Source organism: Trachypithecus francoisi, unplaced genomic scaffold (assembly GCF_009764315.1).
Source record: "Trachypithecus francoisi isolate TF-2019V2 unplaced genomic scaffold, Tfra_2.0 Contig01440, whole genome shotgun sequence".
Classification (NCBI taxonomy): Eukaryota; Metazoa; Chordata; class Mammalia; order Primates; family Cercopithecidae; genus Trachypithecus; species Trachypithecus francoisi.
Genome location: NW_022681431.1, coordinates 4,127,116 through 4,151,781, shown reverse-complemented (window position 1 = coordinate 4,151,781; position 24,666 = coordinate 4,127,116). Strand labels below are relative to the sequence as shown.

The window sequence follows — 24,666 nt, the reverse complement described above, 5'->3', positions numbered from 1 at the left end:
CTTACTTGTAAGTATACAACATAGTTCAAGTTACTCTTTGTGTATGGTGTGAGGTAAGGGTTCAAGTTCATTACTCTGCATGTAGGTATCTAATTGTCCCAGCACCATTTGGTGAAAAAACAATTCTTTCCTCTATTTAAAGGTATTAGTACCTTTGTCCAGAGAGAGTTTCTTGTTATGCATAATTCTCATAGCAAGTCAATACACATAAATCTGGCTACTATATACTATAGTCAGTATCCTCATCGTGTTCACAAAGAAACTGAAAGGCAATGCTAAATTTATACATTTCTGATGTATAAGATACTGTACTATTGTGCTAAGTCCTTGATAGTATACAGGGCATATCTAAATACAGGGCAGTGGCTATAGACATTAATCAGATAATAACATATGTATGTTTATGAACTGTGGTAAGTGCTGAAATTATTTTTGTTTCTAAAAACAGTAATTAAATAGTAAAGCTATTATCAGTTATACTTTTTTATAGTGCTGGAATATAAATTTCTAATTGGTTTTATAATTTTAGACTTGGAAAATGTTTTCATAGTCATATTAATACTTGTGTTGGTTGTAAAAAGAAGCTGCATAATAAAAGAAGTCTAAAAATTCAGTGGAGATGGAATTTATTCCTTCGATTCCATTGAGCACTGAGCTGAGCATTGGGCATTTATCATATTCTTTTGCAAATGTTTGCATTTTAATTTTCCTTTGAGGGTTAAAGCTGAGACAGATTTTGTTCTTGTGTCTCTGAGTAAGTCACTTAACTCTTTGTGCCTCAGTGTTCTTTTCACTTAAATGGTGGTATGAATCTCATATGATTCTTGTGAGGATTAAATACATTGATCCATGTAAAATATTGAAAACAGTGCTTGATGCACAGTAAGCATTGGCTACTATCCATCACTTGAATGTAAGCCATTTGAGGGCAGAGATTTTTGTTACTTTAATTCAGTAATATATTCTAGTCCCTTAAACACATACCTGACACATATCTGGTGTTTAAAAACTGTAGAATGAATTATGTAAGACATAAAATGCTGGTTTCTAATAGGGCAAATTGTGGGAATTTCATTAGACTTATGCTAATGGGCTCATCATGCCATTGAAAATCTTCTCCCCATTCTCTCTCTCTCTTTTTTTTTAGCAATGGAGTTTCACTGTGTTGCCCAGGCTGGAGTGCAGTGGTGGGATCTTGGCTCACTGAAAACTCTGCCTCCCGGGTTGAAGGGATTCTCTTGCCTCAGCCTCCCAAGTAACTGGGATTATAGGCGCTTGCCACCATGCCAGGCAATTTTTGTATTTTTAGTAGAGATGGGGTTTCACCACATTGGCCAGGTTGGTCTCAAACTCCTGATCTCTGGTGATCCACCCGCCTCAGCCTCCCAAAGTGCTGGGTTTACACACATCAGCCACCATGTTGGGCCCGCATTGTTTACCTGTTACCTGTTTACCTTTACACAAGAGTGTATGATGTGCAAATAGGGTGCACCAGATTGGAGTTACTTTTGTAAACCCTTGATTTGGAACAATGTTATATAAGGGAATGGACAGTTTTACAGAGACTTATGAACTAAATTGAGATATGTGTACAGCAAGTCATAAATAAAATTGGAAAACAATCCTGTTCTCCCAACATACCCACTTAAAGAATTGAAACAATTTAGAGAAAAACCCTGGAAGAACTACCAGATGATAGTGAGGACTGTGAAGTGGAAGTGTGGCAGAAAAGATGAGTTGAAATGAGAACACCCCTTGGTTTTTGCAAAGTTCCCTACACATGTATTGAATTTCCAATAACATTTAGGATGTTTTGAGAGATGAAGAATCCGTTTCTAGAAATAAATTTAAATATGAATCCCATAGTCAGAGATGCCTTAGAAACTCTCATTGTTTACTACCTGGAGCTGCATATTGTCAAGTCTAGATTCTATCAAGTGAAGATTCTTTAAAAGCAAAGGGAAATTTGATCACTATGGGGAGTAGGTAAAGTCAGTTGCTGAAATGAATAGGAAAAGGACACAGTTTCAAAGAGAAAGTGAGAGTATCCGAGTTGGCTCTTTCAATATGCTTCTTGACAGATGTACCATCTTCCAGCTTCTTTTCTTGAGTGAGTTAAGGAAGCCAGTCTTAACAAAGAAGGACTCTCATGTGTCTCGCTGTATGGAATACAGTGCCTCTAATTGCATTTGGTTACTCTTAAAAGCCCTTGTTCTTGTGGTTTGAGTGCTTATGGTTTTCAGGAAAAAGTTTGAGGAAAGCAAATATATTTATATTTGGAAATCAAAGAGGCAGATGCCATTAAAATGTGTCCAGTACATCTTTTAAAATTGAAATATAATGTTAAATGTCTCTGGAGAAAGTGACTTGATAATGCAAGGTGTTTCTTTGCAATCTGGGTTAGTTCTCTTAATTTATCTTAATGTTTTCCTGTTATTTCAATGGGTTTGTTTTGATCTAAATCTGTATATATTGATTTAAGCTTTGATTTGTTTTGAGAGAAGAACAATTCTTGGTCAGATCAATTCTGTGGAGTTATCCTGCGTAGGAAGGAAGTGGATGATAGGTATGGCTGAGGTTTTCCTAGGAAATTCAGTATTTGCCATATTGGGCATTGACTGGGAGGAGATGAGGATCATGGATCTAGTTTTTATAAAATCAAACCAAGCCAAACCAAGTGAAACAAAGGAATAAGGGAAAGCCGAGAAGTTGCCAAGCAACCAGAATTTGGAATTCTTGTTTCAGTCGGAGAAGAGTTCATGAATTCAATATCATGATAATAAGATAATGCTACATCGTACCCATGTGAGTACTTTAAGCTGTGGAAGATTTCGCACCTACGTTATCGCAGGTGATCCTCAGAACACTGTTAGGGTAATGGCAGGGCAAGGTGTGCCTTTATTGAAACCATTTTGTCGGTGGTGAAACTGTGTGTATTAATTTCCTAGGGATGCCATAACAAATGTCTACAAACTTGGTGGCTTCAAACAACAGAACGTTATTCTCCTATAGTTCTGGAAGCTAGAAGTCAGAAATCCAGTCAGCCGGGCTGTGTTCCTTCTGGAGGCTCTAGGGTGTCAGTCCCCAACCTTTTTGGCACAAGGGACCTGTTTCATGGAAGACAGTTTTTCCATGGACAGGGGATGGGGATGGTTTTGGAAGGATTCAAGCACCTTCAATTTATTGTGCACTTTATTCCTATTATTATTACATTGTAATATATAATGAAATAACTATACAACTAATCATAATGAAGAATAGTGGGAGCCCTAAGCTTGTTCCTACAACTAGGTGACCTCATCTGTGGGTGATGGGAGGCAGTGACAGATCATCAGGCATTAGATTCTCATAAAGAGTGTGGGCCCTAGATCCCCTGCATGCACAGTTCACAATAGAAATTGTGCTCCTATGAAAATCTATGAAGAATTCTGCTGCTGATCTGACGGGAGGCGGAGTTCAGGGGGTAATGCAAGCAATGGGGAGTGGCCGTAAATACAGACAAAGCTTTGCTTGCTTACCCACCTCTCATTTCCTGCTGTGCAACCCAGTTCCTAACAGGTGGCGGACCAGTGCAGTCCATGGCATGGGGACTGGGGACCCCTGCTCTAGGGGAGAATTCATTTCTTGTCTCTTCTGGCTTCTGGTGGCTGCTGGCATTCCTTGCCTTGTGGCCACATCCCTCCCATTTTTGTCTCTGTGACCACATTGCCTCTCCTATGTGGTGTCTTCTCCACATCTGTGTCTGAAATCTCCCTCTACCTTTCTCTTGTAAGGACAGTTGTCATTGGCTTTAGGACCTGCTCAGATAGTCCAGAATGATCTCTTCATCTCAGGATACCTGTGTGCTTTCAATGGTTTGCTGTCCCATGTATGTTAAAGAAAAATGAAATGGTCTCAGCTGGGCATGGTGGCTCATGCCTGTAATCCTAGCACTTTGGGAAGCCGAGGCAGGTGGATCACAAGGTCAGGAGTTCAAGACCAACCTGGCCAATATGGTGAAACCCCGTCTCTACTAAAAATACAAAAATTAGACAGGCGTGGTGGCAGGTGCCTGTAGTCCCAGCTACTGGGGAGGCTGAGGCAGGAGAATTACTTGAACCTGGGAAGCAGAGGTGGCAGTGAGCCAGGATCATGCCATAGCACTCCAGCCTTGGTGAAAGAGTGAGGTTTTGTCTCAAAAGAAAAAGAAAGAAAAATGAAATGATCTCATTTCAAGAAAATTAAGATCTTAAAATGAAGAGTATACAGCTGAATTAATAAAAATGAGTGAGTGACTGTTAAATTCAAGGGTCAAGAGGTCTTGTATATTTGGGATTCATCATGTTAAACAAAATGAAACAGACTTTTGAATTACAAATATGTCAAAGTCCTTAGTATATTTCCATGCATTTTGAATTTCCAAGGCGAATGTAATATTTCCCAAAATTAAATAAAAAAGAGAATTCCTTTTTGTCAGACTTCAGGGACTAGTGGGCTTCAAAAAACAGTTTAGGAAAACAGTACATTTCCTGCTTGACAAAGGGAAATTTAGCTCAATTACAGTGAATGGCCCAGGAGAAGAGTTATACAGGTAGCTATCATTTATTGAGTATTTACTATGAGTTAGGTACATATTAAGTGCTTCAGATGCATTAACGTTTAATCTTTACAACATACTTTTTGAGGTAGGTTCTATTATAATTATTTTACAACTGGGAAAACTGAGGCAAAAAGATTTACACAACTTCTCCAGATTTACACGGCTAGTAAGTGGTTGAGTTTGGATCCTAATCAAGGTAACCTTCTTAATCAAGCCTGCTATCATAACCACTGTATTATTCTTTTTTTTTTTTTTTGAGACGGAGTCTCGCTCTGTCGCCCAGGCTGGAGTGCAGTGACCGATCTCAGCTCACTGCAAGCTCCGCCTCCTGGGTTTACGCCATTCTCCTGCCTCAGCCTCCCGAGTAGCTGGGACTACAGGCGCCCACCACCTCGCCCGGCTAGTTTTTTTTTTTTTTTTTTTTTTTGTATTTTTTTTTAGTAGAGACGGGGTTTCACCATGTTAGCCAGGATGGTCTCGATCTCCTGACCTCGTGATCCGCCCGTCTCGGCCTCCCAAAGTGCTGGGATTACAGGCTTGAGCCACCGCGCCCGGCCAACCACTGTATTATTCTAATATTAAAATATTCTAACAAAGCAGCTCTAGTGTAACCAAGTAGTTAATAAATAAATATGAATACATATGCATATCATGTATATATTTTTTCAGTCTCAAGACTCTGGAAAAGGGTACTTGGGCTACTTTGGTCTGTATTCAGCGCCAGGGAAGTAAGGCTCGCTGTCCAATCCGTCTGTCATTGTTTCTTTCATTTAGGGTTCTGAGAAGCGGTGAAGCTAATGTTCTGAAGGAGAGAAAGAAATATGTTGCTGTGTTCTCAAGACAAATATCAAAGATGTTTCAGTCCTCAGGTAATTTACTAGATCTGCTTCTAGAACTATTTACTTCAAAGCTTCAGTAAAAATGAGAGAGATGGCAAATGGTGTTTAGTTTAGCAGAGAGACATCTGGACCCTTCTCCTGGATCTGGACTTGCTGACAGGAAATTTCTCCTGACAATTGCAGGGCTTTCGTGAGGTGGAAGAAATTTCTTTTCTCCTAAGATAAAATTCCAAATTATTATTTTTTGAATATTCTCCATTAAATTTTCTGTAGTGCACTTAAAGCTTGTCCTTGCAGTTAACAACTACTGCCATCGCTCCACATTTATTTTAGGAATGAAGGCTGAATTATTTAAGAATGGAGAAGGCATTACTAGATAGAACAAGACTGCAGAGCCCTATTTCATGGGGTGGCATTAACCTCAGAGGATCAAATCAGTGATCGTTAGCAAAGTGCTTCAAACAGTGACTGCCACACAGAAAGCCTTGCTTACTAACTCAATACATTAAAACAAAATTGAGGGAGAATGTGCCTTCTCTGGGGATAGTCCTGGGACTTCTGAGAAAATCCTAAAGGACTCAGCTATTGCCCTCAAAGCAGGAATTTGTTTGCAAGTGAGTTGAGCTCAACATGCAATATGTAGTGATTTCTAACTTTGTAAGCCTTGGTGGTTTGGAACAGTAACAAATGCTTCCAAGCGATGTGTAGCTTCCATCCAGATGGAAGAAGGAAGGGCCATCAAATCTGCAAGGATCCTCAGGAAGTATAGTGAGATATTATTATCATTGTTTTCCAGACATGGAAATTGAGTCTCAAAGAGGTTAGGTTTCTTGCTCAGGTTAACTCAGAGTAAGGATTTAAGCCCACACCTCTCTCAAGCCCACATCAAGATGTTTCCATGGTACTACTCAAGGCAACCATGCATGACCAGTAGATAGTCTCATTAGAACAAGTATGTATGTATATATGTATTTCTACTTCTCTTTTTGATCTTGTGCTCTCTTCCTCATGAGACAATAATTCTTGTTGCATGCTTTAAATGGACAAATTTCCCTTCACTGAAGTAATGCTTTCTAGTGCTTATTAGGTGATATGAGACCTAGGAGAAGCTGTTATATGCTTTGGGAAAATGGGAATTTGTATCTTCTTTATAAAAAATAACTGGTTGAGTCAGGGAGATAATTTAAAAGTTTGGTTGTATCTGATCAAGGTTCACTCATTTGGTAAACCTTTTTTGAAAGCAGACTTTCATGTGAGGGCCTCTACTGGGCTTGGGGAATATAAAAATTAGAAACACATGCATCTTGTAATGAGCTCACAACGTAGTGTATACACAATCTAATTGTATAACTTTGTTATTCAAGGCATTAAATATTGCAAAAGAAACAAAAACTATTAGTTAACCACTGAGCTAATGTGTTCCACCAAAAATGAATCTGTTTCAGCAAAAAGTTTTATGTATGCACACAAATATAGATACATAAAGGTATGTATAGGTATTTGCAATCACTTTCTCTCCTATGTATGCTGAAGTCTAGCCGTAATGAGTAGCAAAAGGCTAGGATAATTTATATTAGAGATGAGAAAAAAAAAGAGAAATGAGATCAAAATGCTAATAAAAAGGTGACAAAATAAATTCAGTCAAACCAAATTGTACTTACACTATAATGACTACTAGCTATTATTTGTGGAATAGCTAGCTGTCTGGGTCAGACGCCATGTATTTTTAATACTATGTCTCATTTATTTACTTATTTTGGGGTATTTTCCACATTACAACCCAATGATACGTTTCACTTGCTGTCTGTGACTGGCAATACAGTAATCCAAGTACCATGATCTGTTATGTTTTCATCCTCATTAGACAATGTTCATGAAACACATAGCCAGCATAAGCATCTTATCCTTCTCTCTTCACTCACTAAAAATACATATTGGATATCTGCTATTAACTGTACTATGCATCTCCTAATATTTTGTTAAGACTTAAATTTCAGGGAACCAGAGGTAAAATATGGTAAAAAGCCCACATTCTGCTTCTCGTTTAAAAAACTCCAAAGCATGGTTTATATGTTCTAATTTTGTAGATGGTGTGAACACTGCTTTGTGATTAATTTTTAAATTGCACATATCATGAGAAGATGATTATTTCTAGAGACCTTAAGCCTAAATGTGCTTTAGAATAACCTACTAAATAACAGGAATTACCATGATGAGGTGAAATCATTACCTCATTTTAATCTTTCTATGCCTGTTCTTTAGTTCCTAAAACTGATTTTTTTTCCTATTTAGTTCTTTGAATCTATTTTTGCTTTAGCATAATGAATAACTTTTATTTTCTGCAACTGCTGGAGCCTATACCTTATTCTTCAAGATAAGTGGCTAAGAAATGAGTGCTTTGGGCTCTGCTTTTTCAGAAAAAAACATTCAGGATGAATCTGTAGAATCACCTGTGTCTTTTGTGTCTGTTATTTTTCACTGAGGGCAAATGGATCTACCTCACCCTCAGACCCCCATCAGGCAAGTTTGCCTTTCCTTTTCCCATCCGCAAGACAAATTAAGAATGCTGAAACCTTTCACTCATAACAAAACAGTGATAAAGCAGGTAACAAGACCTCACATTAATCAGGTCTTTCAAAGAAGAGGCCCCAACCTGCACCCTTTGTCTAGCCTGCTGGTAGGTGGGTTTTTTTCAGACTCTTTTTAGGGGCCTAGCATTCTTTAGTTCGGCAGCACATTCTCCTTGGAAATGTTTCACTTTTCAGACAGCCTCTGTGTTGATCAAAAAACCCAGAGAGCCACTACAGAAACCTGAACTTCTAATGATCTTCTTTTATATTTTCTTACAATGGACAATGGCTCTCTCAATGCTAATGGCAACAGTACACAGGCAACAATGCAAAGAGATGGAGGGTGGAGAGAGTAGCCACTATCACAAGATGTGCTGTATCATCTTGGTGGAAAAAAAATTCCCGTTTTCTGCAGCCAAATTGTTGCTGTCTCTTGTTGAAAATATTCAAGGTTCCTGCAAACCAATGCTCAGATGAGAAAAGACAAGAGTAGATGAGTAATTTTCTTCTCAGTAGGAAAAGATTACCTTCAGTTAAATGATAATAGACCAGTTTTCTTGTATTGTAATCCTTTTAACTAACATCACAAAATTCTCCCTTAACTTCCTCCGTGGCAGCCGTCGACCTGTTGTTTCCAGGCTAAACTGTGCGTACACTGTACATACAATTACATTGAGTCAAGCATGCCCTCTACTGATCAATAAAAATATTACCGAACAGGATTCACCAGAATACTGAACTCACAAAGGAAAGATTTTTGGGCAGTTTTACTTGCGAGTGTGTTTTTCAAACATTGCAAACACTAGAAAATTGTAAAAATTTATATATTAGATTCATAGAAACATAATTACATTTAAATTAATTTTAAAAAATAATTTAACTTGTACTACTAATATAAATTTACATATTGCTAAGGGTTGATCAGAAAAGTTGAAATAACTTCACTTCTCTTAAAGTTTTTTTTTGGAGGGGGGAAGAACTAACATTTTAACAATACAGGCAAATAAGTTATTGTTTTAAAGCAAGGGTTGGCAAACTTTTTCTGCAGTGAACCAGATAGTAAATATCCTAGGCTTCGCTGGGCTGTAAGGTCTCTGTTGCAACTACTTAACTCTATTATTATTGTGCAAAAATAGCCATAGACAATATGTGAATGAGTGGGTGTGGCTGTGTTCCAATAAAACTTTATTTACACAGACAAACCAGGCTGGATTGATTTGGTCTATAAAACAGTGAACTTGAAGGTTTATTGAACCATAAAAGAATATAAACACTCCCAAAGTGTTGTATTCTTTAAAATAAAAGTTACTCTGGAATAGGAGGCTGTAATTTTAGCTTGAAGGCTGACATGACTTCGAAACATTCTGAAACTTTTTCTTTCTGATTAGTTTCCTAACTCAACTTACAAACATTGTTAAAAACAATGAAAGGTTAGAACCCAGGGGCCCTCAAAGATCATATATTGCAATTATCTAGTTTACAGATGAGGAAACTAAAGTGTTGAATTTCCTGAATGCTACTCCAGCCATCTACATTCTTTTCTGGATCAGCTGTCAATGACTTTTGGTTACTTTGATAAGTTAATGCATGGAATAATTTCACAAACTAGAAGGAATTAAACAAATATGACTGTTATTAACAAGTTAGGAGAAGACAATCACAGACATTTGTATTTTCTCACCCTTTGAAGATCATGTCTACATGAATGATAAAACTATAGCAAGTCAATAACATCTCCCTCTCTTATAACCACCACAAGTGTTAGCAATATTAACTTATACAGATATTTTGTGTATCATAATTTCATAGATTTTTGAAACTTTATTGGCAGTTGGATACAGAGTTGACTGTAATTTCTCTTGGCATTTGAGCAAAATCATGAATTATTTGTGTTGATGCATGATAACCAAAGATAGAATCTTCACTGTTAAATTATGATTATTGTTATTATTATTATTTTTTTTTTGAGATGAAGTCTCACTCTGTTGCCCAGGCTGGAGTGCAGCAGTGCGATCTTGGCCCTCTGCAACCTCTGCCTCCCAGGTTTAAATGATTCTCATGCCTTAGTCTCCTGACTAGCTATGATTACAGACCTGTGCCACCACGCCTGGTTAATTTGTGTAGTTTTGATAGAAATGAGGTTTTGCCATTTGCCCAGGCTGGTCTGGAACTCCTGACCTCAAATGATCGTCCTGCCTCAGCCTCCCAAAGTGCTGGGATTACAGGCATGAGCCACCATGACTGGCCTTACATTATTTTTTAATGCCAGATAACCAAACAAGGATGTGTTTTTTTCTGTTGGATTACTTTTGGCAAAGGATGTCATTATGTGAAGACACACCCCTATGGCCACTACATATAAATAAAACTTCCTCAAACTTCATTCATTGCTGCATATTCTGACCAAACAGTGAATTTTAAATGTCTTTCAAATTAAAACTATCAATGAAGACTTAAATCAATTCAGTAATTACTCCTTTATTTAACATTCATTTCAAAATAGTTAGCTAAGGGCACTATGTCAAGTGGTGGTGATACAGTTCTGATCAATAAGGCCTACTCGGTTCTTGCTGTCACTGAGCTTTCAGACTATGCAGAAATTATTATTGATAGAGCCTGTCTTAGTCTGTTTTAATTGCTGTAACAAAATACCATAAACTGGATAGCTTATAAACAACAGAAATTTATTTTTCCCCTTTCTGGAAAAATACATTTTTTCCAGAATTTCTCCAACTGGGAAGTCTGAGATCAAGGTGCTGGCAGGTTGAGTGTCTGGTGAAGGCCCTTTCTCACAGATAGCATCTTCTTGCTGTGTCTCACATGGTGGAAGGGGAGCGGCAGCTCTCTGTGGACCTTTTTCATAGGGGTACTAATTCCATTCATGAAGGCTCTGCCGTCATGCCCTATCTCCCACCATCATCACATTGGTGAATAGGTTTCATCGTATGAATCTTGGCGGGGACACAAATATTCAAACCATAACAGGCCATGAGCTCTGAGTTTGAAATCGAAAATGAGCATGACATTTTTATTTTATAGTCAACTCATTAGTCTCATTTATACTCTCACTCTATAAATCTCTTCACAGCAAACTTGCTCTCAAGAATTTATAGAAAGTATAAACGAGAGTAATCAAATGACAATAATAATATAATAAGTATAAAATGAGAATAGTAATAGTAGTAATTATATAATAATAAAATAATAAATATATTTATTAACCATAAACTGAGAATAATAATAATAATAACGAAAAAGTCATCTAGAGAGGAATTAATTATTTATAGAATCCCAAAGAAGGCTTTGTAGCAGCATATTTGATCCAAGCCTTGAAGGCTAAATAGGATTTAACATGTAGAAATAAAGCACGACAGGAAAGAAGAGACAAGTTCTTTTTTTTTACTTGTATATATTTAAGGGTTAACAGTGCAATTTTGTTACATGGATGTTTAATTTAGGGGAGCAGCCTGGGCTTTTAGTACTGTCACTCCAACAGTGTGTATTGTTCCTATTAAGTAATTTCTCTTTCTTCACCTCCTTCCCACCCTGCCACCCTTTCGAATCTCCAATGTCTATTATTCCACACTCCATGTCCATGTATAGACGTTGTTCAGCTCCCACTTCTAAGTGAGAACATGCAGTGTTTGTCTTTATGTTTCTGAGTTATTCTACTTAAGGTAATGGCCTCCAGTTCCATCCATGTTGTGGCAAAAGACAGGATTTCATTCTTTTTATATGGCTGAAGTGTGTTTGTGCGCGCACAGACACACATACCATATTTTGTTTATCTCATCCATTGATGAACACATTTTTTTTTTTTTTTTTTTTTTTGAGATGGAATCTTGCTCTGTCACCCAGGCTGGAGCTCAGTGGTGCCATCTCTGCTCACTGCAAGCTCTGCCTCCCGGGTTCACAACATTCTCTTGCCTCAGCCTCCCAAGTAGCTGGGACTACAGGTGCCTGCCACCACGTCTGGATTTTTTTTATTTTAGTAGAGACGGGGTTTCACTGTGTTAGCCAGGATGGTCTCGATCTCCTGACCTCATGATCCACCCGCCTTGGCCTCCCAAAATGCTGGGATTACAGGTGTGAACCACTGTGCCCGGGCTCTTTCTAGTTTTTAAAAGAGATTCAAATTTAAAGGTCACTTAGAAGCCACTGGTTACTAAAGCAATGGAAATGATGCTTTTACCTTATTGCTTTAATGTTTTCATTTTAATAGGACTAAACTTTTCATTTGAGTCAAATTAGAGGTTTCTATGGAAGCCTTTGATATCATAAATCCATATATGCTTTGATAAGAACTTTTTTAGTACTTAAGTTAGAAAGAAGTCCTTTAGGATGTTAGGACTTTGAACTCAGCAACTTTTTACCCCCTAAATGGGTTAGGAAGAAGGGCTAGATATGAGTTTGAAAGGAGTGCTTAAATATCGTGGTATAGTGGAGATGTTTCCTATTTGTCAATAGGATGAAATAAAAAGAAAGAAAGGAAAAAAGAATCCCTAAAGCTTCTCTGCAGTCTTTGTTAGTAAGAAATGACAATATTAATATCAATTTAAGAAAGTTGAGCTTATGAACATGTTGGAGTTTAGAAGGGTTGTATAGCATTCTCCAACTTTCCAGCTTGTATTTTCATTCTGAGATAAAATCTAACTAGATTTACTAATTTAATCTCTCATAATATTTTTTATCTTCCCATTTACAGAGCAGGAAAAGATTAATGGCTAGCCTATAAGACTCCCATTTGAACTTAGAAGCTTAATATTCAGTTGAAAGAGGAATAAAGCCTAATTAGAATGAGTGATATTTTGTAGAGGTAAGATTCAGCAGCTCACTCTGAATTAAGGAAATAAGTCAATGTTTCACTGGAAAAAACAAAATACTGAACAGGATTTTATAAAATCAACAAGAAAATAGAGAAGAGAGCAACTTCATCCTTCCTAACTGCCCATAGTTTCCTCTCTCTACCTTCTCAGTCTCAGATAAAAGAAGAGCAGAGTGAGTGTGACCTTTCAGTATCCAGTCTTCACGCTGACCCTCTGAAGGTAAGACAACACTCTTAGATTGCAGATAAGATGAGATTCAAGAAGAGCTCACACATGGGCAAAGAGAAGAGCTGCTATGTCTAATATGAGCGAAATGAGAAGAAATAGGATAACAACTATGAGAAGTTCCTATCATTATTTAAAAAATGAAATAAATGACCTTCTGATGTGTAATACTCCAAATGAGAACATGCCCTAGAAAGCAAAAGAAAAACATTCACAACTAATGCTTTGCATTTTTAAAGAAATTATAAAATGTATAGAATATATAAAACCATAACTCAAAGATGAAAAGACAACAGACAAGAGAATAGCATGGGAGAACTAGGGAAATGAATTGGCTATAAAAAGACATAATATTGGAACTAATAAAAAATAGTGAGGTAGGCATTGTTCAAAATTAAACCATGACAAAGAGGCTGGAAATAACTCAGATAATGCAAAGAAAAAAGATAAAGCATGAAAGAATTTACAGAAAATATGGTCAATATAAAAAAAAACCTCTTGTGGATTTAAAAAAAAAAAACACAGAAAAATATTCCAAGATATAGTGATAAAACAACCACCCCCCCACCAGCTTTTCCACTATAAAGAAATCAGTAAGTTGTAACATCTGAAAATGGAAAGGTGCACCATGTTCCATGGCGATCAATATCAGTCTATATAAGGTGAACTTACTGATTCTTAGGGATACTTAAATATTCAGGATTCAAGGGAAAAAGTGAACTAAACATCAGTCTGGTTTCAGAACTTTTCCATGCAAGCTTTCAGTGCCAGAGGACAGTGGAGGAATATTTAGATTGTTGAGAGAGAAAAAAAATTTGAATAAAAATATTGATACCTGACTCATTTCAGTTAAGGTATGAAGATTACAGATGGATGGTCTCAAAAAGGCAAGGACCTATGGAATACAGCATCCATGAATTCTTCCTGGAAAAAGTACTTACTGTAGAAATCCAATCAATTAAGAGATTAATAAACATGTAGATCTTGGAGCTGTACTTGGAATTGAATTTAATCAGGATTGATATTTTGTTAGATGAGTGTAAAGAAGAAAAAGTGGATGAAGGGGCTGAGGGTATGTGCGGTAGTCATTCTGATGGTCGGTCATGGGATCTAAGCAGGGTAAGGAGGGAAGGGAGGGCGTGCGATGCATGTTGGAGCATAAAAAGGTGGCCAGCTCAGTGGATTGACAGATACAGTGAGTTTGACACTGCATTCAGTAATAGGAGTGAAGCTTACTGGAATTATTATAATTCCACATTCATTCCATAATTCCAATGGTCATAATTTCAACTTAATTGGAAGTCATCATAGGAAGTAATTATCAGAGAAGGGGGTGATCAAAACCCAGATATTGAAGATGGTATAGTTGTTAGTGGAAGAGGCAGGATGTAGGAGAAAATTATTGAAAGCAAAGAGGTCAAGAAACTGGAGGGGCAAGGTGTTGACTCTACAGGCATAGCGAGTTACCGAAATTGATGATAGCAGTTGAAAGAAAGTCAGAGCTGACGGCTACAATTCTCAGCACATTAAGGGCATCATGTTCTAATGGCATGTGCTCTGAATTATCAAGGGAGTTTTAAGAAATAGGGGGTAAGATGTTTGGGTGTAGCAAGAAGGAAAAAGTCTGACATCTAATCTACCTTTAGGTTTGGTGGCACATATAGTATGGAGAAAAATCACCTCTACTTGAGAGGGCTATAGAATATCAGTGTTCCTAGAAGACAGAGTGAGTTCATGAAGAAGGACGAATAATGCTCAAAGAAGAGGCTGAAGATATTACAGATCACACTGATGAATATGAGTTTCAGAGAAGGAATATAGGGGACTTGGGAGAGGTTGGGTATTGGATTTAGATTGTGGATGTACCAAGTGTTAGGAGGTTAAAAATCTGGTAGAGCAGTGTGTTTGATAAGATTGGATTGTTGAGGTGAGTGGAATGAAGGCATAATGTTGGGCTCTTGGGAGCAACGAGGGAACAGTGAATTATATGTTCCATATAATAGACTACTTTTTGTCACTGGCCTGTAAGTTACTTTACGGTGGTCAATGAGAATGCTCTAGGGGTTTGTAGGTGAGAGTGAGTAGGAAAGGTGGTTTTACCAAGAACACAGGCTGTTCTCTGGACCTCTTTAAGTCTCATCTAAGATGGTAAGACCAGAAGAAAACAGTATTACTTGTGCCACAACAGAAAATTCCTTGTACAAAGCCAACATAAAAGCATTATCAAAACCTAACAAAGACACACACACACGCACACACACACACACACACCCCATGACCAATCATACTTATAGATAATGATTCACAATTTTTAAATGAAGCATAACTAATAGATATACCATTGTTTTTTCTTTGAGAATGATGGATGTTCAAATAGGATTTTTTTTTTTTTTTTTGCGGGGTGAGTTCTTGGCTGCCCTCTGCTGCAATCCTCTCATGGGAGATTCACTCTCCAGCTTCTTGGGATTCATCCTCAGAGCCTCTGTGGGGCAGGATAGATAGTCATGGAAATATCCATGTCCTTGGGATGCATCCACTATGGTGTCCTTGGGATGCATCTACCATGGTGACCATACAGTCAAAATAATAAGCCCCCGCATTTGCACTGTAGTCCAGCTCATTCAAGCAAAGCTATCTCCAGTAGGGAATTTCCCCTGTAGGAAGCATGTGCACTTTGATTTTATCTGTCCTCAGACTGACCCTGTGCTCACTATAATACTAAAAAACACACACCCTGGGTGGAGATTTAAGATGCTAATGAGATACCTGACATGTGAACAAGCTTGTACAGCTACTGCGCCTATGTGCCCAGAGGACCACCCAGACACCTCTTCCTGCTTGCTCATGGATAATTATGTAAGATTCCCATAACAGGAGTCTTCCTAGTGCCAGTCTTTGCTGTCTCATCCTCACGGGCAGGTCACCCTGACTCCCCTCTCAGTGTGTATTGCCTATTCTGCACTTAACTTTCAAAATATTTGTTTTTCCTTTGCAATGAATTACTCTATGCTGCATCTCTTTTCCTGTGTGTCACTTGTTTAAATTATTTTAAACTAAGAAGAAAAGAATCAAGGTCTCACAACAGGCATCAACACCCAAAGGTACCACCCATAGCTTCTTATTGCTGAGGTCCCCTTACCCTAGCTGTTTGTTTTGTTTCTTATTTTTATTTTTTGGGAATGAGCTCTTCAGGGGGCTTTGACCTGTTGAACTTCTTCTAGAACATCCACTTTTCTCTCAGGCAACTCATGCATCATTGCCAATCTAAATTATGAAAGAATAGCTGCCTTTTTTACTGTGCTTTTCTTGTCCTGACATTGCAAGCAGCTCACAGGTAGATTTCAGCATTTGCTCTACTCAGCCTTAAGTCAGACACCAGCTTCTTTGCTTCTCACACAATAGGTAGCGCTACGGGTGGTCTTCTCAAATCTCCTCTTTTTAGACTTATGGCAAACAGGAGTAGGTGGGAGAATGCCTCAACTATCCAGCTTTCACATATTTCAGCCTCTTCTACTACCAACCCTTGACTGATTGGGAACCAAGGCTCATAAAAAGCTTTTAAACATCAATTTTTGCAAATTTGAACGTTTAATTTTGTTTCTGAGCCTTTGGGGACCTCACCAAAAGTTGGGGCAAGAAAAGTTTCCTATTTTAACATGCTGTTAGATACTGTTATTTCCAAAGAACTAGATATATCCTTAGCAAAGGTCCTCCACTCTTTCTGCCAAGATCTCAGTCTATGAACAATGCAAGCTTAAGTGGGATTATCAAATATATACTAATATATTAAAGGTATTGATTTCATTTTGACTGTACTTGCAATTAGTATAGTGAAGTAGTTGGTCTTTATTAGACTGACAAAGTTTTGATTCTGGCCCCATGATTTATAAGTTATGACCCTGTGCAAGGGAATTTATCACTCTGTAAAATGATGATAATGGTCCGCTTCATATTGTTTTCATGGAGATTAAGAGTTAAAATATGTTAATATGTGTTAATCATGTCAAATAAATAGTACCAATTCGATACAACCTTTTCCAGAAAATCTTTCCAAAGAAATTTCAAGGGAACTACAAACCAATGGCTAAACAAACATGGATGCACAAATTTTGCAAAAAGTTTAGTAAATTGAACCCAACAATTTTTTTTTTTTTTTTTTGAGACAAGGTCTCGCTCTGTTGCCCAGGCTGGAGTACAGTGGCGATCTTGGCTCATTGCAACCTCTACCTCCTGGATTCAAGCAATTCTTGTCCCTCAGTCTCCCAGGTAGTTGACATTACAGGTGGGCACTAGCTAATTTTTGTGTTTTCAGTGGAGATGGGGTTTCACCATGTTGGCCAGACTGTTCTGAGACTCCTGGCCTCAAGTGATCCACCCACCTTGGCCTCCCAAAGTGCTGAGATTACAGGCATGAACCACAATGCCCAGCCAAACCTAACAGTATTTTAAAAAGATATCACATAATGATCCGGTAGAATTCATCCAAGACTGCAAGGTTGGTTTAACACTGAAAATCAACCTATGTAATTCACCACATTAACAGATTACAGAAGAACCATGTGATCACCTCAGCAGATATGGAAGACGCTTTGGCAAAATCCAACATTCATTTCTGAAAAAAAAAAAAAAAACAAAAAAAAACTATTAGCAGAGAAGGAAGCTTTGTTAACCTAATAAAGGGTATCTGTGAGAAACCTACAGTTAACATCAAACTTAATGGTGAAAGACTGAATGCTTTCCTTCTAAGGACAGAAAGAAAATAAGGATGTCTGCTTTAATTACTTTTGCTTAGTTATTGTACTAGAGGTTCTTATCCAATGCAATAGGCAAGAAAAAGAAACAAAAGTCATGCTGATAAAAAAGGGAGAAGTAAAACCAATTATATCTACAGATGACAAGATACAGATACAAAATTAAATTGTATTTGTGTACATGGGTGGCAAACAATTAGGAATATAAATTTAAAAAGTACATTAAAAATAGCATTGGAATAATGAGGAATACACTTAACGAAAGATTCTCAAGACCCATGCTTGGAAAACTACTGATCATTGCTAAGGTAACTTAAAGAAGGCCTAAATAATTGGAGAATATACCGTGTTTTGATCGTAAGTTTCAATGTTATTAATTATCCCCAAAATGATCTACATATGTAACACAATGATAACCAAAACCTTAGAAAGCCTTTTTTTCAGGCAATTAACATTATTCTAAAATTTATATGGAAATGCAAAGGACGTAGAAATTCTGAAACAATGTTGAAAAAGAAGAAAGTTGGAGGTCTTCCTTAACTGATTTTAAAACTTAGTATATAAATGTGCAGTGAGCAAAAGAGTGTGATTTTGGTGTAAGGATAGAAAAAGAGGTTAATAGAATGTGTTCAATGTGGAAAAGTATAATCTTTGCAACAAATGGTTTGGGAACAATCATGTAACCACATGCAGAAACCCAATAATCAACTGTTACCTCCCAGCATCAACAAAAATTACATTGAAATGGTGCATAGACTTAAATATAAAAACTAAAACTGCTGGGTGTGGTGGCTCATGCCTGTAATCCTAGCACTTTGGGAGGCTGAGACGGGCAGATCACCTGAGTTCAGGAGTCCGAGACCAGCCTGGCCAACATGGTGAAACCCCGTCTCTACTAAAAATACAAAAATTAGCCGAGCATGGTGGCGGATGCCTGTAATCCCAGCTACTAGGGAGGCTGAGGCAGGAGAATTGCTTGAACCCGGGAGGCAGAGGCTGCCGTGAGCCAAGATCTCGCCATTGCATTCCAGCCTGGGTGACAGAGCGAGACTCTGTCTCAAAAAAAAAGAAAAAAAGTGTGAAAAGTATAGGACTTCTAGAGGATAACATAGGAGAAAACTTTAGTGGTCTTGGCCTTGGAAAAGATTTCTTAAATACAATACCAAAAACACAGTTCATAAGAGAAAAATAATCAATATTGTGCATTACCAACTAAAACATTTTATTCTGTTAAGCAAATAAACCAGGAAAACTATTGCAAACATGAATCTGATAAATAACTTGTAATTAGAACATAAAAATGTCTTCTAATAAAAAGAAATAGCATAGTAGAAAATGGGCAAGATATCCAAACAGATGTTTTATCAAAGGAGTTATACAGATGATAAATAAACACATCAAAAGAGGCTTAAGATCATTAGTCACTAGGAAAATGAAAATCACACCACAATGAGTTATCACTACTCACCCACTGAAATGACTGAAATTTTAAAAGTCTGAGCATATTACATATTGGGGGGCTGTAAACTCTTTTTTTATTTTTAATTTTACTTTAAGTTCTGGGATACACGTGCAGAACCTGCAGGTTTGTTACACAGGTATACATGTGCCATGGTGGTCTGCTGCACCTGTCAACCCATTATCTAGGTTTTAAGCCCCGCGTGCATTAGGTATTTGTCCTAATGCTCTCCCTCTCCTTGCCCCCAAGCTCCCAACTGGCCCTGGTGTGTGATATACCGCTTCCTGTGTCCATGTGTTCTCATTGTTCACCTCCCACTTATGAGTGAGAAGTGTGGTGTTTGGTTTTCTGTTCCTTGTTAGTTTGCTGGAGGTACTGTCAACTCTTACACATTACTGGTAGGAATATAAAATAATAAAAGCACTTTGGAAAACAGTTTGGCATTTTCTTAAAAAGATGTATGTACACCTACCTATGACCCCTCCATTCCACTCCTAGGAAGAGTAGAAGGAAAGTGGAAACATATGTCCACCAAAAGGCTTGTACCTTAATATTCACAGAGACTCTATTTGTGATGGTTACAAACTGGAAACAACCAAAATTTCCATTACCCGTTGAATGGATTGAGGTATATTCATACAATAAAAAGGAATGAATTATTGATACAAGCAACAATAGGAATGAATCTCAAAACAATTATGTTGAGTGGATGAAGCCAAACAAAAAGAGTACATATTGTATTCAATTTATATAAAATTATACATAAAAATGCAGACTAATCTATCATGATAGAAAGAAGATCAGTTGTCTAGACATGAGAAAGTAGAGAATGGTGGGAGGGAGGGATTGCACCTTAAGTAGTTAATAGTACCTTAATATTTTAGCTATTGTTATAATTATTGCTATTATTAGCCTCTCACCTCCACAAATGGAAAAGGAATGAAAGAGAATATTGAGATTACATAAGAAATTACCGAGAAAACCTTGGAGTTTGTTTTGAATGATTAGACCAAATTTTTGTTATTATGTGAAATAGTGTATTGAAATTGAGGTTGAGTTATAGAAAAAGAAGAAAATAATTTTATTTTTGGTTAACACAGGGTGTCTGAAATATTCTACCCTTTACACACACAATACATATACACATTGTGGCCATCAATCCTGTGTTGTATTTTTCTGTGTTGAATCAATGATTATTTTCATGTTGAGGACCATAAATCCCAGTTCTATATTTTGAATGACAATCTCTAAAACTGCATGATCGAAACAGGAACCACTACCACACATTTCATGTACCTTTCTTGGCTTTGCCTTTTGTCTTCCTCGCTGGATACAGGGAACCCCACCAACAATCAGTATATGCTGTTGACTGGTGGACTCAAAGTGCCTATGTGTTTTTTGTCTTCCATGATGTTTCTCTATTTTTGACTAAGATGTTTCTCTATTCTCTGGGCTAAGTGAGAGATAAAGATTCTAGGAATTTTGGCAAGGTTTTTGACAAAGGGTTTTACTGTTTTTTCCTAGGGATGTGTTTGAAAATGTGCAGTGCTCTAATAGCATTTTGAAGGTGGGGCCCAAGATGTTAACTGTCTTCCAATCATGGGATAATCCTCAACAACCATGAATTGCATCAAAGGCTAAAAGCACTGCTGTGGGGAAACACTGAGTCCTAGTCAACGATATTATAGGGTAAAGGGAATAGAGCCACAGGGATGTTGAACCAAATGATCTTCATGCTCTCTCAAGTGCATTTCTTTTATATATGGAGGTTTGGGCTCATGTTTTATACTATGTTATGGTTGCCTTGCAGTGGAGGAACATATCCACTTAGGGATGACGTATTATATCCCCATTGACTTCAATAGGACACCATAAGGCTTCAAGACCAAGAGCACTAGATAAGGTCCGTTTTCACAGTGCTGGTAAAGACATACCCCAGGCTGGGCACTTCACAAAAGAAAGACTTTTAAGGGACTTAGAGTTTCCGTGGCTGGGGAGGCCTCACAATCATGGCGGAAGGTGAAAGGCATGTCTTACATGGTTACAGACAAGAGAAGAGCGCTTGCGCAGGGAAATTCCCATTTTTAAAGACGTCAGGTCTCGTCAGACTTATTTCCTGTCACGAGAACAGCATGGCGAAGACCCACCCACATGATTCAATTATCTCCCACAAGGTTCCTCCCACAACACCTGGGAATTATGGGAGATGCAGGTTGCGATTTGGTCGGGGATACAGAGCTAAACCGTATCACAAGGATACAGGTCATTTTATTAGAAAGCTTAAAAACTGGTCTGATGTCAAAGGGGCTGTAGAGACAGAAAAAGAGCTCAGGGCTTCTGATTCTCATTTCGGTTCTAACACTGAATTGGGAAGTTTGAAATTTCTTGAAAATTAGCAAATAAATAATATAAATTAGAAGAGCATGCGCTTCTCTCCTTAAAAACAGCAAAATGTAAAATGAACGCACACTGAGAAATGTGCTTTCACTTTATATTGTGTTTTTTCTGTTTTCATCAGAGCTTAAGAACATGGCCTATGGAGTCTGACTTCCTGACACAAATTCCAGCTCTGCTATTTCTGTGGTGAAGGCGCAATTTCTTCTTTTTACCAAGGGGGAAGAATAGGATTGTTTTGGGGATTATAGAAGATAATTTATATCAAGCCTTTACCAGTGCGTAGAACACAGTGAGTCCTCAAATGTTAGCATAAATTTTGTTTTGCTAGCATAAATTTTGACTTTTAATCAACTTATAGTAGCCATACTATTTGGAAATTATTATCTATGGTTATAAGAATCCTATAATTGCTTTTGAAAGTGATGTGATTTAAAAGCACACTTGGCCGGATGCAGTGGTTCACATCTGTAATACCAGCACTCTGGTGGTCTGAGGCAGGAGGATTACTTGAGCCCGGGAACTCGAGGCTGCAGTGAACTAGAGTCACACCACTGTGCTCACTCTAGACTGGGCAACAGAGCAAGAGTCTGTCAAAAAAAAAAAAAAAAAAAAAAGAAAAAAAAAAAAAAAAGAAAAGAAAAGAAGGAAAAATCTGTGCTATCTACAGAGGTGATGGTGGAAAATAACTCCATTGACTGCCTGAAACTGAGGAACATCGATATGATAATTCATGTGGTCTTGAGGATTTTTTATACACACAAATTTTTAATCATCTAGCTAAATGTTCTTCATACCTTTAAAAGTTTGCCTCCTCTCACTTTTATTGCCTACGTTTATTTCTAAATGTATTATTGGTGACTGTACCTTTCCCTGTCTCCCTGAAAGACTGTGGAATTACTTTCAAGTTTTAACGGGCTTCGTTAGTAAGTGAGAGCTAATTCTCCACATTGCTGTTTTGTCCTTCGCTCTCTGTATCCATGGTGACATTTTACCATATGAATGCCAAGTGAGACTGTAAAGAAAAAATTTTTGAACTATCCGCTAGGGGGAGGCCTTGCTCTTCCATTCAATGTAGATTTTCTTTTAAAAAATACAAGTGAAATTTAGATTTCTCTCTTTGTGAAAAGCGGAACGTTTCAGTCCTGGTATTAAGAACTCTGTTTAACGTTATGGTTATATCTTGGCTCTGCTGAGTTTGACAATGCAGAATTCACTTGAGGAGGAAAGACATCTGTTGATCTGTGAACACTGTTTGGTTTCCTTGTTTCTTTATCCTTCATGGACTACTCAAGCAACAGTCTCACATAAAATACTGTTTTTCACAGAAATGTCACACTGTTCTAAAGACTAAATGGAAGGACTCCCTTCTGCCTGTTTACAGAGATGGCTTACTGAAGGATCTCTGTGTCATATAATTGTACTTATTAGTCTTGATCTCTTCACCATGTTGATGGAACTTTTCAGAAGAAACAAAGGAGTGATATGAAGGCTTCTGGGTTTTTTAAAGAAGATTTACAAAAAAAAAAAGAAAGATAACTTTTAATGGCCCATTTGAATTTGAATCTCCAAATAGTTCCAAGTAACTACCATTTAATTTTAGCATCTCTGTAGATCAATTTTGCTTATCAAATCATATCACTTTAGCAATAGATGGGATAATATGAAATGATAGAATGATGGAAGTATATAAACTGGTAAGAGCTAAGAGCTAGCAGAGGTTTATGTTCTAATTTGATTGGCAAATGTAGTCTTTTTCAAAGCACCATGATTGACATTTACCTGGTACTCAGGAAATTTAAAGTTTAAGGTAGAATGATGGTGTAGCTGCTTGGGAAAAGTTTGGCAGTCTCTTAAAATGTTACATGTAAATATACCATAGGACCCAGCAATTTCAATTCTAGTTACCTACCTAAGAAAAATAAAATTATATATTCACACAAAACTTATATGTAAATGTTCATTCACAGTTTTATTTATATTAGCCAGAAAATGGAAAGAACTCAAATGTCCATTAGCTAGTGAGTAGATAAACAAAAAATGGTATAACCACACAACACAATACTATTGGCCAATGGAAAGGCATGGAGTACTGGCACACACGACAACATCTGTGAACCTCAAAAACGTGGTGCTAAGTAGAATCAGCCAGACGCAAGAGACCACATATTGTAGAATTCCATTTAAAGGAAAAGTCCAGAAAAGGGAAATTGATAGTGACAGAAAGTAGATTAACGGTAACCTGGGAGTTGGAGTGGTCCTAAGGAGTACCTGCAAACAGGCATGGAGTTCCTTTCTGGAGTGATGGAGCTGTTTTAAAATTGGATTGTAGTGACGGTTGCACAACTCTGTACACTTCCTAGCAGCCAATGAATTTTACACCTAAAACTTATTGTATGTTTAAAGCTATTAAAAACAAATAGAATGAATCTGAAGATCAAATGTTTCATGAACATTTTGTAGGGAAGAAATCAAACTCATCAGATATTTCAGCTTCCCAGGCCAGGTCAACTTTTTGTCTTCAAGAATCAGAAAAGAGTAGGAATGCATGACTTTCGTTTCTGTCACCTTGAGAAAAACAGAAAAATGCGTCTAAATCAAAGCATCAGAATCCAAACTATAGCACCTGTGTTTGCCTGTGACCTGTAAAAATTCCTTTAACTCACGCAATCTACCACACTTTGAACTTGACGAGACTCTATTAGTTACAGTCCTTTCTCTCAAGGCACATGAACACCATGTTGTTTGCTTATCTTGAGGAATTAAATATTATTTTTGGGAGGTGAGATGCACATAAAAAAGAATTACTATTTCTTTTAGAGGCAGGGTCTCACTCTGTCACCCAGGTTGCAGTGCAGTGGCATGATGATGACTCACTGCAGCCTTGAACTCCTGGGCTCAAATGGTCCTCCTGCCTCATTCTCCCAAGTAGCTGGGACTACAGGTGCATGCTACCATGCTCAGATAATTTTAAAAGTTTTTTTTTTTTTTGAAAGACAGGGTCTTGCTATGTTGCCCAGGCT

At 37.5% G+C, this 24,666-nt stretch overlaps 1 long non-coding RNA gene across 1 annotated transcript; it reads left to right on the top strand.

The window, feature by feature from the left end:
• The first annotated feature begins 2,729 nt into the window (after nucleotides 1-2,729).
• LOC117092114 lies at nucleotides 2,730-14,020 on the top strand. The gene is made up of 4 exons (XR_004440629.1): nucleotides 2,730-2,805; nucleotides 5,354-5,448; nucleotides 12,965-13,033; nucleotides 13,894-14,020. It is a non-coding gene; the product is annotated as an uncharacterized LOC117092114 (long non-coding RNA).
• The last annotated feature ends 10,646 nt before the right edge of the window (nucleotides 14,021-24,666 follow it).